Source organism: Mya arenaria, chromosome 6 (genome assembly GCF_026914265.1).
Source record: "Mya arenaria isolate MELC-2E11 chromosome 6, ASM2691426v1".
NCBI lineage: Eukaryota > Metazoa > Mollusca > Bivalvia > Myida > Myidae > Mya > Mya arenaria.
In genome coordinates this window covers 4,580,311-4,592,125 of record NC_069127.1, presented here as the reverse complement: position 1 = coordinate 4,592,125, position 11,815 = coordinate 4,580,311, and positions in this window count along the sequence as shown.

The window sequence follows — 11,815 nt, the reverse complement described above, 5'->3', positions numbered from 1 at the left end:
TATTAAGTGACAATTAACTAGTGTTTTGTGGCTTCTATTGCAGCTGAAGCTATGATTCATGTATAAAGTGACACTTAACTAGTTTCTTGTTAACTTTGTTTGTTAATGTCTCTTTTTGCAGCTGCAGCCATGATCTATGTATTAAGTTACATGCAATTAGTGTCTTGTTATCTTAGTTTGTAAATTGCTCTTTTTGCAGCTGCAGCCATGATCTATGTATTAAGTGACACTAAACTAGTGTCCTGTTATTTTAGTTTGTATTTGGCTCTTTTTGCAGCTGCAGCCATGATCTATGTATTAAGTGACTCTTAACATGTGTTTTGTTATCTTAGTTTGTAAATGGCTCTTTTGCAGCTGCAGCCATGATCTATGTATTAAGTGACTCTTTACTAGTGTCTTGTTATCTTAGTTTGTAAATGGCTCTTTTTGCAGCTGTAGCCATGATATATGTATTAAGTGACTCTTTACTTGTGCCTTGTTATCTTAGTTTGCTAATGGCTCTTTTTGCACCTGCAGCCATGATCTATGTATTAAGTGGCAATTAACTAGTGTCTTGTTATCTTAGTTTTTAAATGGCTCTTATTGCAGCTGCAGCCATGATCTTTGTATTAAGTGGCAATTAACTAGTGTCTTGTTATCTTAGTTTGGTAATGGCTCTTTTTGCACCTGCAGCCATGATCTATGTATTAAGTGACAATTAACTAGAGTCTTTTTTTATCTTAGTTTGTACAAATTTGGCTCTCTTTGCAGCTGTAGCCATGATCTATGTATTAAATGAAACTTTACTAGTGTATTGTAGTCTTTGTTTGTATTTGGCTCTTTTTGCAGCTGCAGCATGATGTATTTTTTAAGTAATACTTAACAAGTGTTATGTTATCTTAGTTTGTATTTGGCTCTCTTTGCAGGTGCAAGCATGATCTATGTTTTAAGTGACACGTTATTAGTGTCTTTTTGTCTAAGTTTATTAATGGCTCTCGTTGCAGCTGCAGACATGATGTATGTATAAAGTGAAAATAACTAGTGCTTTGTTATCTAAGTTTGTTTTAACTCTCTTTTTTGGAGCTGTAGCCATGATCTATGTATTAAGTGACAATTAACTAGCGTCTTGTTATCTTAGTTTGTTAATGGCTCTTTTTGCAGCTGCAGCCATGATGTATGTATTAAGTGAAAATAACTAGTGTCTTGTTATCTATGTTTATTTTTAGCTCTTTTTTTGCAGCAGCCATGATCTATGTATTAAGTGACAATTAACTAGTGTCTTGTTATCTTAGTTTGTTTATGGCTCTTTTTGCAGCTGCAGCAATGATGTTTGTATAAAGCGACAATTAACTTGTGTCTTGAAGTCTTAGTTTGTATTTTGATATTTATGCAGCTGCAGCCATGATCTATGTATAAAGTGGTGTCTTATTATCTTTGTCAGAATTAGGCTCTTTTTGCAGCTGCAGCCATGATCTATGTATTAAGTTAATTAACTAGTGTATTGTTATCTTAGTCTGTATTTGGCTATTTGTGCAGCTGCAGCCATAATCTATGTATTTAGTGAAAGTTAACTAGTGTCTTGTTATCTTACTTTGTATTAAGCTCTTTTTGCTGCTGCAGCCATGATCTATGTATTAAGTGACATTTAACAATTGTTTTGTTATCTTAGTTTGCATTTGGCTCTCTTTGCAGCTGCAGCCATGATCTATGTATGAAGTGACATGTAACCAATGTCTTGTTATCTTAGTTTGTATTTGGCTCTTTTTGCAGCTGCAGCCATGATCTATGTATTAAGTAGAACTTTACTAGTGTCTTGTTATCTTAGTTTAAAAATAGCTCTTTTTGCAGCTGCAGTTATGATCTATGTATTAAGTGTATTAAGTGACACTTAACTAGTGTCTTGTTATTTTAGTTTGTTAATGGCTCATTTTGCACCTGCAGCCATGATGTATGTATTAAGTGACACTTAACTAGTGTCTTGTTATCTTAGTTTGTTAATGGCTCTTTTTGCAGCTGCAGCCATGATGTATGTATAAAGTGACACTTAACTAGTGTCTTGTTATCTTAGTTTGTTAATGGCTCTTTTTGCAGCTGCAGCCATGATCTATGTATTAAGTGACACTTAACTAGTGTCTTGTTATCTTAGTTTGTTAATGGCTCTTTTTGCAGCTGCAGCCTTGATCTATGTATTAAGTGGCCCTAAACTAGTGTCTTGTTATCTTTGTTTGTATATGGCTCTTTTTGCACCTGCAGCCATAACATATGTTTTAAGTGACACTTAACTAGTGTCTTGTTATCTTAGTTTGTTAATGGCTCTTTTTGCAGCTGCAGCCTTGATCTATGTATTAAGTGACACATAATAAGTGTCTTGTTATCTTAGTTTGTATTTGGCTTTTTTTGCAGCGCTGCGGCCATGATCCATGTATTAAGTGTAACTTAACTAGTGTCTTGTTATCTTAGTTTGTTAATGGCTCTTTTTGCAGCTGCAGCCATGGTCTTTGTATTAAGTGACATGTAACTAGTGTCTTGTTATCTTAGTTTGTTAATGGTTCTTTTTGCAGCTGCAGCCATGATCTTTGTATTAAGTGACACTTAACTAGTTTCTTGTTATCTTAGTTTATTAATGGCTCTTTTCGCAGCTGCAGCCATGATCTATGTATTAAGTGACTCTTGACTAGTTTCTTGTTATCTTAGTTTATTAATGGCTCTTTTTGCAGCTGCAGCCATGATTCATGTATTAGGTAACTTTTAACTAGTGTTTCGTTATCTCAGTTTTTATTCGGCTCTTTTTGCAGCTGCAGCCATGATCTATGTATTTGTTAACATGTAACTAGTGTCTTGTTATCTTAGTTTGTAAATGGCTCTTTTTGCAGCTGCAGCCATGATCTATGTATTAAGTGACATGTAACTAGTGTCTTGTTATCTTGGTTTGTAAATGGCCCTTTTTGCGACAGCCATAATGTATGTATTAAGAGACACTTAACTAGTGTTTTGTTATCTAAGTTTGTATGTGGCTCTTTTTGTGGCAGCCATGATCTATGTATTAAGTGTCAATTTACCAGTGTCTTGTCCCTTAAATTGTAATGACTCTCTTTGCGGCAGCAAAGATATATGTATTACATTTTGATTGAACCACTTTGTTCTTACTTTTGTTTGTATTTGGCTATTTTTGGAATGGTAGCCATGATCTTAAGTGATCATGGTATTAAGTGACAATTGACCAGTGTCTTCTTACCTTAGTTTGCATTTTGCTCTTTTGCAGAGGCAGCAATGATATATGTATTAAGTGACAATTAACAAATGTTTGTTTCTTTAGTTTGTTTTTGCAGCTTCAGTCATGATACATTTTTTTTATGTTTAAAGTGACACTTGACCAGTGTCCTGTTACCTTAGTTCATTAATGGCTCTTTTTGTGGCAGCCATTATGTATGTAGTTATCAAAAATTAACCAGTGTTTTGTTTGCTTAGTTTGTTAATTGCTCTTTTCTTCAGCAGCCATGATCTGTACATTAAGTTTTTAGTGAATGTTTTGTTTCTTACGTTTTTGAAATAGCCATGGTCTTTGTATTATATTTTTATTGAAACACTATTTTGTTACCTTAGTTTGTTACCGGCTTTTTTTTTTTGCTACAGCCATGATCTAGTTTCTTAGCTCACCAGAGCAAGAAGTGCTCAAGGTAAGCTATTTTGATCGGTCTTTGTTCGTCGTCAGTCCGTCAGTCAATCAGTCCGTCAACAATTGCTTGAAAAACATCTCATCTGAAACTACCTGGCCAAATTCAATAAAACTTTACAGGAAGCTTCCTTGGATGTCCCTGTACAAAAATACAACAAGAGGTCATGATTGATTAACAACAACAACAATAAAATGGCCGACTTCTTGTTATGCTTTAAAAAGCATCTGCACTGAAACTACTTGTCCAAATTCAATGAAACTTTACAAGAAGCTTTCTTGGGTGACACTCTACAAAAATACAACAAAGGGTCATGATTGATTAACAACAGCAACAATAAAATGGCCATCTTCCTGTTTTGCTTTAAAAAGCATCTCCTTTGACACTACCAGTCCAAATTCAATGGAACTTTACAAGAAGCTTCCTTGGGTGACCCTCTACAAAAATACAACAAGGGGTCACGATTGATCAACAACAACAACATCATCAACAAAATGGCCAGCTTCCTGTTTTGCTTTAAAAAAAACATCTTCTCTAAAACTATTACAAGAAGTTTCCTTGGGTGACCCGATTGATCAACAACAACAGCAACAAAATGGCCGACTTCCTGTTTTGCTTAAAAATACATCTCCTCTGAAACTACCAGGCCAAAATCAATGAAACTTTATAGGTAGCTTCATTGCATGACCCTATACAAATTTAAAACAATACATCATCATCAGTAAAGATATGTTTAATTTGCAATTTTTTGTTTAATGTTTTTTCACAGAGTTGGGGCCCTTTGCTTAGGTGAGCGTTTAAGGGCCATCATGGCCCTCTTGTTATATAGTATATATGCACTGTGTTGTTTGTGGAGTTTTATGCTGTTGTTCCATGTTTCTTGTTTGTGATCTTTTGGCTACTGAGCTTGTTTCTGTAGTTTTTCACATTTAAGTATTTAGTGACAATTAACTAGCGTCTTGTTTCCTTAGTTTATTTTTGCGGCAGCCATGTTTTATGTATTTAGTTTTTTAATTAACCACTATTTTGTAAGCTGAGTTGTAACCGAAGTTTATATTTGGCTCTTTTTGTAGAAGACATAGACTAAGTATAAGTGACTAATTGGTAAGTAATTAACCAATGTCATGTTTTCTTAGGTTGTTAATGGCGTTTATCAAGTTTGTAATGCATTTTGATTGAACCCCTTTTATAAAAAAAAACAAAAAACAAATCTGTCCTTTAAACATAAGACTCCGATGGCAGCCAATATCATGTAACTCTGTCCTTTAATATTTTAAAAAGGCCCCCATTTCTACCAACAGAGCATTAAAATCTGTTCTTTAATATATAAAAAGCCCCTCATGTCCCCAACTCTGTACATTTTTATAGAAACAAAGTAGATCTAATATATATATAAACAGGCACCAATGTTGACTAAAAAAGCATACCACTACCCTTAAATATATAAATATAGGCCCCTATGACTACCAACAACACATTAATCAGTCCTTTAATATATAAACAAAGTAAATATGTCCTTTAATATATAAACACATGCCCCAAAGTCTACCAACAACTTATAAATCTATCCTTTAATGTATAAACACAGGCCCCCATGTATAATAACAAGAAATAAATTTGTCATGTATTAATAAAATATATCAATAAAGGCCCTTGTGCCAACAAGTCTATACTTTAATATATAAACAAAGTAAATATAAAACCATTGTCCCATGTCAGCCAACAATATTTAACTCTGTCCTTTAATATATAAGCACAGGCCCCCAAGTCATCCAACAAATCATAAATCTGTCCTGTAAAATACAAACATTAAGGCCCCTCATGCCACCAACTCTGTCATCTAATGTACAAACAAAATAGTTATTTCCTTTGATATAAAAACACATGCAACAATGTCAACCCACAGCCTATCTCTGGTCTTTAATTTGTAAATTTAGGCTCCCATGTCTACCAACAACATATAAACATGTCCTTTATTATGTAAACACAGGACCAATTGCTACCATCAACACATATTTCTGTCCATTAACATATAAACAATGTAAACTTGTTTTAATAATTTAACACAGGCACTAATGTCCATTGACAAATTGTATCTCTGTTCTCAAATATATAAACACAGGTCCCGATGTCTATTAACACCACAAACCTCTGTCTTTTAATGTATGAACTCAGGCCCCCATGTCAACCAACATAATTTTGTCCTTTTATATATACACAAAGGCCTTCATACCACTAACTGTATCTGTCCTTAAGTATGTAAGCAAAGTAAATATGTCTGTAAATATATAAACACAGGTCCCCATGTCAATCAACAAAACCCAAATCTGTCCTGTAATATGTAAACACAGGCCCCTGTGTCCTTCAATTGTAAACAAAGGCCCTCATGACACTAACTCTGTCCTTTAATATATAAAGTAAGTACTTTTTATGCCCCCGAAGGTAGGCATATTAAAATCGCACCGTCCGTTCGTCCGTCCGTCCGTGTGCACGGCTCAAAAACTCATGTCCCGGCTGTAACTTTTTGTATGGACAGATTTTAAAATAACTTGCCACATGTGTTCCACATACCAAGACGACGTGTCGCGTGCAAGACCCGTGTCCCTACCTCTAAGGTCAAGTTCACACTTAGTGTTTATTCACAATGGAGTGCTGCATATAAGGACATAGAGTATAGGTTGTCGTGTCTGGGCTGTAACTTTCCCTTGTATGGACAGATTTTAAAATAACTTGCCACATGTGTTCCACATACCAAGACAACGTGTCGCGTGCAAGACCCGTGTTCCTGCCTCTAAGGTCAAGGTCACACTTAGTGTTTATTCACAATGGAGTGCTGCATATAAGGACATAGAGTATAGGTTGTCGCGTCGGGGCTGTAACTTTCCCTTGTATAGACATATTTTAAAATAAGTTCCCACATGTGTTCCACTTACCAAGAGGACATGTCGCGTGCAAGACCCGTGTTCCTACCTCTAAGGTCAAGTTCACACTTAGTGTTTATTCACAATTGAGTGCTGCATATAAGGACATAGAGTATAGGTTGTTGTGTCTGGGCTGTAACTTTCCCTTGTATGGACAGATTTTAAAATAACTTGCTTCATGTGTTCCACATACCAAGACGACATGTCGTGTGCAAGACCCGTGTTCCTGCCTCTAAGGTCAAGGTCACACTTAGTGTTTATTCACAATGGAGTGCTGCATATAAGGACATAGAGTATAGGTTGTTGCGTCGGGGCTGTAACTTTCCCTTGTATGGACAAATTTTAAAATAAGTTCCCACATGTGTTCCACTTACCAAGAGGACGTGTCGCGTGCAAGACCCGTGTTCCTACCTCTAAGGTCAAGTTCACACTTAGTGTTTATTCACAATTGAGTGCTGCATATAAGGACATAGAGTATAGGTTGTCGTGTCTGGGCTGTAACTTTCCCTTGTATGGACAGATTTTAAAATAACTTGCCACATGTGTTCCACATACCAAGACGACGTGTCGCGTGCAAGACCTGTGTCCCTACCTCTAAGGTCAAGTTCACATTAAGTGTTTATTCACAATTGAGTGCTGCATATAAGGACATAGAGTATAGGTTGTCGTGTCCGGGCTGTAACTTTCCCATGTATGGACAGATTTTAAAATAACTTGCCACATGTGTTCCACATACCAAGACGACGTGTCGCTTGCAAGACCCGTGTTTCTACCTCTTAGGTCAAGGTCACACTTAGTGTTTATTCACAATGGTGTGCTGCATATAAGGACATAGAGCATAGGTTGTCGTGTCCGGTCTGTAACTTTCCCTTGTATGTACAGATTTTAAAATAACTTGCTTCATGTGTTCCACATACCAAGACAACGTGTCGCGTGCAAGACCCGTGTTCCTGCCTCTAAGGTCAAGGTCACACTTAGTGTTTATTCACAATGGAGTGCTGCATATAAGGACATAGAGTATAGGTTGTCGCGTCGGGGCTGTAACTTTCCCTTGTATGGACAAATTTTAAAATAAGTTCCCACATGTGTTCCACTTACCAAGAGGATGTGTCGCGTGCAAGACCCGTGTTCCTACCTCTAGACAAGGTCAAGTTCACACTTAGTGTTTATTCACAATTGAGTGCTGCATATAAGGACATAGAGTATAGTTTGTCGTGTCTGGGCTGTAACTTTCCCTTGTATGGACAGATTTTAAAATAACTTGCCAAATGTGTTCCACATACTTAGACGACGTGTCAGGTGCAAGACCCGTGTTCCTACCTCTAAGATGAAAGATACATTTAGTGTTTATTCACAATGGAATGCTGAATATAAGGTCATAAGAGTGTAGGTTGTCAAATGTGAGTGGTATTTTTTTTGTGTTCAGAGGCAATTTAAAATAACTTGCCATATGTATTTGACATGTAAAGGCAAGATCAACTTTTCATGTACTGACCTTGTTCATTGGTCAATGTCACATTCAGGGGCATTCGTCACATACTGTGACAGCTCTTGTTAGTATGTCATTTGATAAATAAAAACATGTACCCATGTCAATCAACAATTCCAAAAATCTGTCATTCAAGATATAAACTAAGGCACCCACGTCTACCAACACCATCTAAATGTGTCCTTTAATTAGATACAAAAGCCCTTATGCCACCAATTCTGTGTTTTAGCATATAAACAAAGTAAATCTTTCCTTTAACATATAAACAAAGGCACCAATATACACCAACAAATCATATATGCCCTATTCTTTAATATAACACATATTTTAAAAAAGGCCCCCATGTCTACTAACAGGGAATAAATGTGTCCTTTAATATATAAATACAAAGTCCCTTTATGTCACCATCTCTATCCTTTACCATATGATCAAAGGCCTTCATGCCTCCAGCTCTGTCATTTGAAATAAAAACAAAGGCTTTTATGCAACCATCTCTGTCTTATAATATTTAAACAAAGAAAATATGTCCTTAAATATATATTATAACATATCCCCATTTCTACCAATGACACATACAGTTTCCCGTTAATGTAATTACAATGGCCTCTCATGCTCCCAAATCTGTTCTTTAATATATAAAAAGGCCCTCATGCCACTCATTCTGTCCTTTAATGTATAAAGACATACCCCCATGTAAACAACACATAAAGCTTTCCTTTTACCGTATATCTAAATAGAGGCCCCTCATGCCACTTACTCTGTCCTTTAAATATAAACAAAGACCCAAATATCAGCTAACATCCTGCCTTTTTAAATATACCAAAAGACCCAAATATCAGCTAACATCCTGCCTTTTTAAATATACCAAAAAGGCCCAAATATCAGCTAACATCCTGCCTTTTTAAATATACCAAAAGACCCAAATATCAGCTAACATCCTGCCTTTTTAAATATACCAAAAGGCCCAAATATCAGCTAACATCATATTACTTTGTCCTTTATTATATGATCACATGCTCCTATGTCTGCCAACAATTCATATATATATATATATATATATATATATATATATATATATATATATATATATATATGTCATGTCCTTTTTATATAAACTAAGTTCTTTATGCCACTAACTCTGTCCTTTAATATATAAACAATGTAAATATTTCCTTTAATATATCAACACATGTCCCTTTGTCTACCAATGTCACATGCATTTTTTCCTGTAATATATAAACAAAGGCACTCATGCCAGCAGCTCTGTCCTTTAGTATATAAACAAAGTAAATATTTCCTTTAACTAATAAACACAGGCACTAATGTCCAACAACAAAGCATATCTCTGTTGTTCAATATGTATTCACATGCCATCATGTTTCCCCACAACACATAAATATGTCTTTAAATATATAAACAAAGAAGCCTCATGCTGACAGTTCTTAAATATATCAACAAAGTAAATCCACCCTTTTAAATATAATCACTGGTATCAATCTCCACCGAAAAAGCCAATGTTGTTCCTTTTATAATTTTTAGCTCTACTGGCCAAAGGCCAGAAGAGCTTATGCGATGGTAATGTGTACGTAGTATGTGTGTCCGTGCATCTGTAAACAATTTCTTGTTAACGCGAAACAGTCTTCAGTTTTGATTTATCTCGATGAAACTCGTACAGTATTTAGATATCAATTAGAGCGTGGTTCCTTTCGAAAACCAGTTATATCCGCCTATGCATGCTTAGATTATGGGCCTTGAAAGTTTTAAATTAAAGAAATGCTATTTTAAGTTAACTTATTTTTAACTTATTTTTAGCCATGCAGGTCTGCATGAGCGAATTCTATTTTTAGCCAAGTTTACATGTACATGTAAATTCAAGTCTAGGACTAAAGATCTTGCTTTTTGTACTACAGTCGATTTTGTGAAATACTCTGCCTTGTTCTTGTTGAAAGCCCAAAGTCCATTTTTCTAGCACTAAGTGTCTGTAGTTTGCACATTCATCTTAACAAAATTGGTTGTGAATGTTTGTTCAAGTTATGCACCTGGGGTCATTACTGGCCATGCCCAGGGTTCACAGGTTTGGTAAATTTAAATTGGGAAAGGTTTGAAAATCTTTTTGTGTGTTTTTGCATCCATCTCAGCACAAAATTGCTTGTGAATGTTTGTTCAAATTGATCAATGTTGTCCTCGGATGCCCTTGACTTTGAACCTTTTTTATGCCCCCACAAAGTGGCGGCATATAGGGTTGCCCTTGTCCGTACGTACGTCTGTCTGTCTGTCTGTCTGTACGTACGTCCCGAAGATTGTTTCCGATCTAATTCTTGAAAACCGTTTGTCCAATCCTCACCAAACTTTAAACACATGTTTGTGACCATAATATCTTGATCAAGTTCGATAGTCATGGAAATCGCTTTAGTCATTTAGGAGTTACGGCCCTTTTTTGCCAAAAATACTTCAAAAATATATGTTTCCAATCTAATTCTTGAAAAGTATGTGTCCAATCCTCACCAAACTTTACATACATGATTGTGACCATAATATCTTGATCAAGTTCGATAGCCATGGAAATCGCTTTCGTCATTTAGGAGTTACGGCCCTTTATTTGCAAAAAAAGACTTGAAAAATACGTCCCGAAGATTGTTTCCGATCTAATTCTTGAAAACTGTTTGTCCAATCCTCACCAAACTTTTAACACATGTTTGTGACCATAATATCTTGATCAAGTTCGATAGGAGTTAGGGCCCTCAGATTATCCTGAATAATCATTATGGCTTATTTTCTGTGACAAAAAATCGAAGTGGGGGCATCCGTGTCCTATGGACACATTTCTAGTTTTAAATCTTTAAAACTACAGAAATTTTTACCATGAGTACAGTTTTGAAAGCATATTTTTTCAGATGACTTTTACTTGGCACATATTAAAATAGTTCATGCAACTAATCTGCTTACAATTCTTTCTGGGCTCAGATGTTGAACGTGCAACGTTTTCAGGTAACCCAAACACAAAATGTGAACTATATGTCTGTTGCCTTTTACCCATACATACATGCTCTGGATTAAAAATGATCACAAGAGCCATGCCAGTAGAGCATAGGCCCTTTTGGGCCTCTTGTTAATCACACGCCCCCATGTTTACAACACTTAATGCTGTCTTTTTTGTGTCGCCTAAAAAGGCGGCATATAGAGGTTACTTTTGTCGGCGGCGGCGGTCGCGTCCCGCGTCCCGTTTTCACTTGTCCGGGATAGATCTCGTAAACTATAACTACGATCTCATTGAGGGCAATTGCAGAGCATAAGAACTGTTACTCTTGCTTTCCATATTATTGCCCTTTGTTAATTTTCATGCTTAAAGTTTTGTGCGGGGCATATATTGTAGAATATAAGAGTAATCAACTTGAAACTAGATCTCATGGAGGGTAAGTGCAGTGCTCAATAACAGTAACTCTTGCTTATTTAGTTTTTAGAGTAATTGCACTTTGTTAATGTTCATGCTTAAAGATTTGTCCGGTCCATATCTTGAAGAATATAAGAGGTATCAACTTGAAACTTCATAGCTAGATTGATCAAATTGAGGGCAAGTGCAGTGCACAAGAACCGTATCTCTTGCATATATATGTTTAGTGTTATTGCCCTTTGTTAATTTTCAAACTTAAATTTTGTCAGGGGCATATATCACAATCTATAAGAGGTATTAACCTGAAACTGAATAGGTAGATAGATCTCATTTTGGGCAAATGCAGAGTACAAGAATTGTT